Genomic DNA, 8,207 nt, shown 5'->3' on the forward strand with positions numbered 1-8,207 from the left:
AAATTCTTTATTGTTCTCTGCATCTTACTCATCATGTACTATTAAGGTTTTCTATCAGCTGGTATGCAGTTTCTGTGATTACACTGAATTACAAAAGATGGGTAGTAAAGGACAGAGAATTACCCACAGCTAAATGCAGTGATGAATCTCTTCTAGAATCTTATATTCATTTTGTTAAATAAAAAATTCCATTATCAAGAACATGTGTATTTTAAAAATGCCACCATTTTTATCAACCCAAAGACAATAACAGAGCAGATGGTTCATGGCAGAGAACCTTTCACATCTCTTAAGCAGGAAACACTACCACATATACATTAATGAGAAGAAATGAAAGCAGACTAGATGGGTTGCTAACGAACAGCTGGTTTAACTACAGCTACGAATATTTTTTCCCCTGGCAATATCATTGATGATGTCACGATGCTAGTGTAGGAAGACATAAACAAAAGGCAGGCATTTTTGCTGCAGTAGCACTAGGGGGGGGGGGGGGGGGACGACCAAATGTTTGGCAGATGGAAAGAACAAAAACTGGTAAGGAAAAGAGTATTATCGTCACATTTTCTGGGTGCCATTCTATATACACTATGGAGCCCTTTTCACAACTTGAAAGAAGGGTAGCGGAAAACAGATTCAAGAACATGATACTGTTAAACCAGCCTGCAGGAATGAGTTGTTTTTGCAGGGAGACAATAGGAGCAAGCAGTCTTCACGCTACAAAAAAGGCAGCTTCAGTTATTCAGCTCTTCAAGATTGGGAAAAAAAATGCTTCAGTCCACCACAGTGGAATTTGGGATTTCCTAATTCTAATGACATTTTCAGGAAGCTAAATACATACCATATATTCCATACTCTGTTCTTACAGGTATACTAAATAGAATGAAGGCTTTATCAGAGCCTTCCTGTGGAACTTCTACTTCATCATACTATGGTGGAAATGCCTTTTCACCCCCAAGGAATTAAAGATCATCCATGAGTTTCACAGTGGCAAGAACCCATACTGACTTTAGAACCAGACCTCCCTTGTCACTCCACAGCTGAAAGAGATCTGAACAAGACTCGTCATACAGGACTTGTCCTGTAACAGACATGACTTCTTCATGAAAAATCTAAGACCACCTCTCCTTGAAGCACTAGTGGAAGAATGATGTGCAAATGCTTAGCAATCCTTCCACCTCAAGTCCCACATTGGTGCCAAGAGGTAAGGAAGGGCTCTCTAATATAAGGCTCCTAGTGAATCCAAATTAAAACAGAATCAAGAACCTGACAACAAATTGCACATACAGGTAACTCATCTGCCGTATTCCACATCTGCTCTGAAAGAAGACCAGTTCAGAGGAACATTATTCTGCTTTTCTATTCTACAGAAGCTACAGCAAAAGGGAATTGTTAAGCAAGTTTGGACATCAAATCAACTCCATTGTTATAAAGGAATAACTGGCTAAAGCCTGCTTTATTGTAGCCCAAATGCATTTAAACTTAAGTGCTTTTATACACAGATTATAGGTATTGAAATAAATATCTTGCACAGAATTAAAAATAAAAAATAAAAAACCACCAGCCATTTATCAAGTAGACTAAGATTTCACCTTCAGATCATTCCCAACTAAATTGCTTTGCTATGCATTGAGCATAATATGCTGTTCAGTATCCTGTATCAAAGTTGGATGATTTGGATATTAATCAAAACAATTACTGGGACAGTACTGTTCAATTTCATGAGACAAAGAGGAGCTCTTTGCACTCAATGTCTTGTTTTTCTTAAACATCTGAATCCTGTAACTTAGAGTAGAATGCAAAAGAGCACCCATTTTGCCAAATACACCAGTAACCCAAGTTTTCACATCATGAGGAAAGAGGGCTTTGCTCAAATTTTTTGCAGTCCAGTGACAAAATAGATCAGAAGCCCAGGATTTATGAAATGCATCCTATAGACCACACACATGCTCTGCTCCAGCTCTTAGAAGTAGCATGGTTTGGAGGCCATGGGTTGTATTTTATGAGCTACAGCAGCCAAATGCCTCAGAATTGACTTCCACATTTGGAAGTGGATGATCTATACATTTTACTGAAGGAATGATCACAAATCTTGCCTACGCAAACTCCTCTAATTTGAGCTCAGGAAGAGGTGTAGCCACAAATTTCCCATGGAACTCTGCCATTTCAGTAGTTCTACAAAACTAAAATGCACATCTTTGAGAGAAAATGGTGAAATATTTATTAAAGCTCTCCATCTGAAGTTACCGTCAATACCACTGGGGTAGGATAACCTTAAATAAAAATTCCACATCTTTCTTTCCAGACCAAATGCAATTTAATCAAATACACTTCCTCATCCTGGCCTCCAAACATATTGCTTTCTGTAGATAGATCACAGCCAAAGCTGAACTGTCTTCAAGTACTTCCACATTAACTACTCAGTTCAAAATACTGGGGCTTGTAGGATTTCAGTAGCCTGTCAGAAAAAAACGTACTTTGGATTCTTGAATTTCACAAATATGAAAAACTCACACATTCCTAAATTACATCTTCAAAGAGAAGTACAACCATATTTTGAAATAAGAGTCTATAGTCAGTGAAATTTAGGAAAACAGACAAAATCCATTTGAAAGGTAAGGAGACATTCTCAGCTCAATAATGGAGGAAAAACAGTAACAATAGCTCCTCAGAAGCTGTTCCGATTTCTGGCACCTTTGTGATCTCCCCTTCAAATTCCAAACAGTGACAACTAGAGCATTAAAACTTAAGACTGACAGTGCTACTCTTCACTTCTACTTCTGGCATATTTGCCATGTCATGACAGTTTTAAGAGTGAGAAACTAAGGAAACTTTATACAGCCCTTAAATTTTCTCCTTGATCAGGAGCAACTTCCTAAATTATGTGGTGCAAATCAGCCACAGAGTAGCAGTGAATTCTCTTTATGTACTCCACGAGGTATACAACAGCATACCACTTCCTACTGATTGTCTTGAAAGCAACCTCATTTTTAATGATAGAGTGTTTCTACATCTTACAATACCTGGATCTTTCCAAGTTAAAAAAACAAATCTCAATGACCTTTCTAGGGTAGTATCTCAGAGGGAAGTGTATTTCCTTCCAGAAAACAGCTGGAGGTACTTTAATGGTACTATGATTACAGGAGCTACTGTGCTCAAACAAGAATACTCCCCTGTAGTAAACATTTAGGGTTTCTTTCTAGTTCCACAAACTTTCTGAAAACTGCTGGTTAACTACCAAAACCAAAGAATATATTAACTCTGTGGCAGGCAAATTAATGTACTGAGAGGTGTATAGTAAGCAGCAAAAGAATCTCAAACTGCTGTTGCATTAGATTATGTGAATAATCAAGGCAATTAAGTGTTGCCATAATGCTTGGTACGGCCATCGTTATTCTTAAGCAAGATCCAAAACACCAGCAGAGTATGGAATTTCTCAAATAAAACATAAGATAATTTTAAAGAGCAAACTGCTTATTATCATGTTTAAAAAAAAAAAAGATGTAAAAAGGACTTAGAAAAAGCTAGATACCTTAAGAACAGGGACTGCCTGTGCTGTCTTGTATGTACTTCGTAAGCCAGCTTTGCTTCAGCTAGTTTCCATGACAGCTCAGACATAGCAACATGATCCATGCCAGGGAGTAATTCAGAACTATAAAGCTAGGCTTGGCGCTGTTAGAAATTGCAAGACAGACAGAAGAAACAAAGGCGGTTCTTTAGGATTTAAATTAACAGACATACTCCCTACTCCCTTCCCTGGTTACTAAGAACACCTTTTCTCATAGTATCACTTTCCAGCTTACAAATTTGAGTTGGCTGTTGACCAGCAGAAAGCTTAAAAATAAACACGATTAGAGATACCTGAAGCAAGCATGGTAGCTAATATTTTCTTTTTCTTTTCCTCCACCTGTTTGTTTCTTCTAGTCTCCCTTACACAACAGTAAACCAAAGAGTAGTTTACTGAATCAGTAGAGTTAGAGGAGTAAAATCTATTCAAGAGGAAGCAGACCATATTTACTCACTGGATTTATCATCAGTAGATCTTTCTACAGTACCACTGTAACCTGTAACATCTCATCCCTCGCTTTCAAAATTTCCACAGTGAAGCAGACAAGCTCTTTAGTTTTTATGAGCAATTAAAGATTCCTTCCACTGGAAGATGAACCTTCCATTGTTACAGTCTGAATTTGTTCCTGTCCACCATAAATATATATATTTTTAATTTAAGCAGAGACAGTGATAAAATATAAATAACAATTCTTTACATTTTATAACAGCTAGGCAGTAACTCATAAAGCATTACAACTTAAAACACATTTTCAATGCACTTACAATAAAATACATAGTGGACTTTTACAGACCAGAAGATAACTAAACTCTAAAATAAGGTGTCCTCACTGAATTGCTTAAAAAAGTTTAGGATCTCATTCCAGAGGAAGTGAATTTGCTGCAAGACTTCTTCCTGGCTTTGTACATCTCATATACCACCCTACATGTCATTTAAAGTTTAAAATGACACGGAATTCTAGATTGTATGTGGACTCTGCTGTTTCAAATAACCTTTTAAGCCTAGAAACTGATTCTCCTGTAATAATTCTGTCCATTTCTATTTGGCCAGCATCGATTTCTTTCCCTTAGGTGTATCCAGCAAAGCTTGAAAATAATTTTTCTTTACTTCTTTGTTTGTGTACCATCAACACTGATAGTGTCAGCATAGCATTGGGAATTTTATTTCTCATGTTGAATTTTCTCTATCACCAGAGAACAACACATTTTCCCCCATATGTTCCATGACAGTGGACTACATGAAGAAAGTAAATATATTTTGTAGGATATTCCCCTCCTTATCCTATAAGCTTTCTGAAAGCTGCTGGTTAAGACATGGTAACAATCTGGCTTTCTCCAAAATCAACTTCAAAAGAAATTCAATGCAAAATTTTATCATATACTTAACATCCAAAATAAATTCCATAGCATATATACCAGATTCCAATCAAGTTAAAACCTGAACCACTACATTCTTACAATAAACATCTTACTATTACATGATAGTATCTTGGGGATTGCAGCTTTTACACAGAACTGTCCAACACTGAAATAAAACTTCAGAAAGTAAGTGCCTACAATTTAGAAATATGCTTTCCAAGGAACAGTGGTTGCCATTTCTTTCATATATGAAGATTGATTAACAATATTTAAGTAACCACAGCCATGTTACCAAATTAGAGGACCGTTCTATGATGTGTTGGTATAAATCCATTACTTCAGTGAACAATCAAAATGGGCTGTTGATTTACGGTTTGATTACACAGTTTTCAGCTGGTGTTCAAAGATACATGATGTTCTTGATCTAATTTTCCAGCAATGAATAATTGCTGTTTTCACATGATCGGGAACTGTACAAAGATCAACATTTCAGCAACAGGCTGAAACCTGAAGTTTTTCTGCAGAAGCAGCAGTCAAGTGATTATTTTTACCTGAGTTCTATCTCAAAGGCATCGGGACTGCATAAAGACTTGTAATAGAGTACTTATATAGCCCAAATCTTTTTCAAGATTTCAGCATTTCAGAAATCTATGTGCTTTGTTGTTTTTTTAAATTAAACTGCTTGATACCCACTAGCTGCAGGACTTATTGTTCCAGTTAGACTTTTGTTCATAGTTTGAGGTAGGTATGTTTATTACCCAGACTGAAGTACAGCAGTCAGGGTTTGAGTTATGTCAGGCTACAATCTCTAAACACTGCATTTTTGTCAGCCTTTTATGTTGCATTGGTGCATTTGCAGTTTTTGATTTTGTTCTAAAATCATTATTCAACATCTTTTCCAATACATCGATTCAATAAACAAGCAAACCAACTAACCAGACTTCCTACCAGATTTATATCCAAATACTTTGAAAAAGGCTTATCAATTTAGATCATGGCCAAAACTTGGGCTCTGGGGATCACTGATATTACCTGCCAGGAAGTTGCCTCATTTAGCAGTTTTCTATGTTGCAAAAAAGAAGCGATTGTTACTTCAGTATGATTTTTGGCATCCCTGCCATGACTGGTTTCTCAACCAATTTATCCCTTTGGCCAGGCAACTTTAAGCACTCTGTCACAACATTTTCCCATCTAGTAGCATGAGGACACTGCTTATATCTGCTATATTAGATGGAAATAATACCAGTTTTGTCAGATATTTAGAAAGAGTCTACTCAACTTTTACGTTTTGACCTTCTAGGTTATAGCAAAGGTGCAAGCTGACAGCACCAGCTGTCATTTGCTGTTAACAGACTTCTACCAGACCAACAGCTCCAAGCTCATGGAGGAACTCAGCAGTTCTATGACTGAAAAGTATGAAGTCAAGGTCCTTGGCTGTCTCATTCCATCTCTTCAGGTGGGTGGATTTCAGTCCTTCTACTACAGTTCTAGCTGCATTTGTTTAACTGTTTTCATTCTGCGCTAACTCTGCTGTCACTAACAGCTACATAAGTCACCAGACATCCTAAATGTAGACTTACACCATTTCAGATTCCAAGAAGAATAAGCGTTTGCCAGGGCCAACTGTTCTACTCCTCCAGAGCAAAAGACATTCTCACTGACCTGGATATCCTGGATTGAGACACAGCAGTGGCCCCATTTACACACAAGAAACACATTTCATATCATTTACAATGCCCATGAGTTCATAACTATGCATTGTGTATCCTGCAGTTTCTTTATCTCCAGTACTTGGAGAATTCCTGAGTTGTCACATTTAGCCTGTGAAATACTTCAAACAGCAAGTTGCTACACACTCTGTGCTGATCTTACTATTCTTTTGCTGCAGTTGCAAACAACTCTTCAAAAAACTACATTCATAGTCATACTGGAACAGACACAGATCAACAATTGCTAGCCTCTTCATGGCTATAAGCAGAACTTGCAAGGAAAAGCAGTATCTTTAAAAAGACAAGTGGAAATGACTAGAACAATTGAAGCCTCTGAGAATATGAGAAAGGAGTCATACACGCAAAAGCCTGCCTATTTTTCTAACTGCAGAAGATAATAAAATATTACTTTCCCCACAAACCTTGTCCTGGTGGTTATCCTTAGATTATCATACCGTAATAACAAAGGCATTAAGAGAGACTAAAGCGGTCTCTGCCTTAAAAGCTATGTACCTTAAAAAGTCAAACAGGAGACAGGTAGATTCAGAGAACTGGGAGTACAGAGAAAACAAGAGATATCACTTGTCATCTCAGAACGGTTACGTTTACATACCAGGTGAAAATTTTGTAGACCTAATGACAAAGGTTTTATGAAAGAATTTGAAAAAATGACATACATTTGCAGACTTCCAGGAACTCCTCCAAAACATCAGAAACAAAATGGGAGCTGAAGATTTCAAGAGTTACCAATACTAATGAATGCTGTAAGTGGAGAGGAAAAGACCAAGAACTTGTTTCTCTGCCAAGAAGCAGAGGCTAATAATATACTTCCATGACAGTTTAAAAAAAAAAAAAAAAAAGCATGCATGCATGCAGCTAATACAAAGAGATGCATCATCAGGTCAAGGAGGCATTACTTGTGAAGCAGCACTGGTATACATGAAAACACATTAAGAAGAAATTTGTTAAGGATAGAATTTTGTGATACTTGAGATGGGAAATACTAGAAATTTTGTTGCACAGCTGAGTTCAGTTAATTATCTTGGAGGATACATACGAGACAAACCACTCAATGGCAAAAGATTGTACAGTAAAAGTTTGAGAGAGATATATCTTAAGTTCATGGCAAATATTTTTGCAATTAACGAGAAAAAAAGTGTGCAGATAGAAATGAAAAGGCTACTAAGGATATAAATGTATAAAAAAATGTAGGGTGAAGAAAGAAAAAACAAAGTACCTTTTGAAAAATAAATTGAATAGCAATTAGAATAATTGAAGAACCAAGTCTGGGAAAATGCACAGGCAGCCAACATTTCAGAAGATGGAACTTGGTAAACTTTTGAAGATGGGTAATAGAAGATGGGTCCAGAATGTTTATTCTGAGATCTAGGAAATGCATTTTTTTTCTAGTGCATATATGTAGAAATTAAGGCACATAGGTCCTAAAGTAAAGACAAAATTCACAAAGTGAAATGTGCACTGAGCAAGAAGAGGAAGATATGAAAGCTAATGCTTAGCTACATAAAATCAGATAATTTGGTGAAAAAGGACTAATGACCTCAGACTATTGTGAAT

At 36.8% G+C, this 8,207-nt stretch overlaps 1 protein-coding gene across 10 annotated transcripts in view; it reads right to left on the reverse strand.

The window, feature by feature from the left end:
• Window positions 1-8,207, reverse strand: part of CSRNP3 (cysteine and serine rich nuclear protein 3) — a 103,409-nt gene that overhangs the window by 44,358 nt on the left and 50,844 nt on the right. The window contains exon 1 of one of the 10 annotated variants that reach the window (XM_035331359.1): window positions 3,530-3,643. The exons of the other annotated variants lie outside the window; for them this stretch is intronic. The gene's annotated coding sequence lies outside the window, so the exon portion shown is untranslated. Of the gene's footprint in view, window positions 1-3,529; window positions 3,644-8,207 lie in introns of those variants that run through there. 10 annotated transcript variants of the gene reach the window in all.

Source organism: Oxyura jamaicensis, chromosome 7 (genome assembly GCF_011077185.1).
Source record: "Oxyura jamaicensis isolate SHBP4307 breed ruddy duck chromosome 7, BPBGC_Ojam_1.0, whole genome shotgun sequence".
Lineage (NCBI taxonomy): Eukaryota > Metazoa > Chordata > Aves > Anseriformes > Anatidae > Oxyura > Oxyura jamaicensis.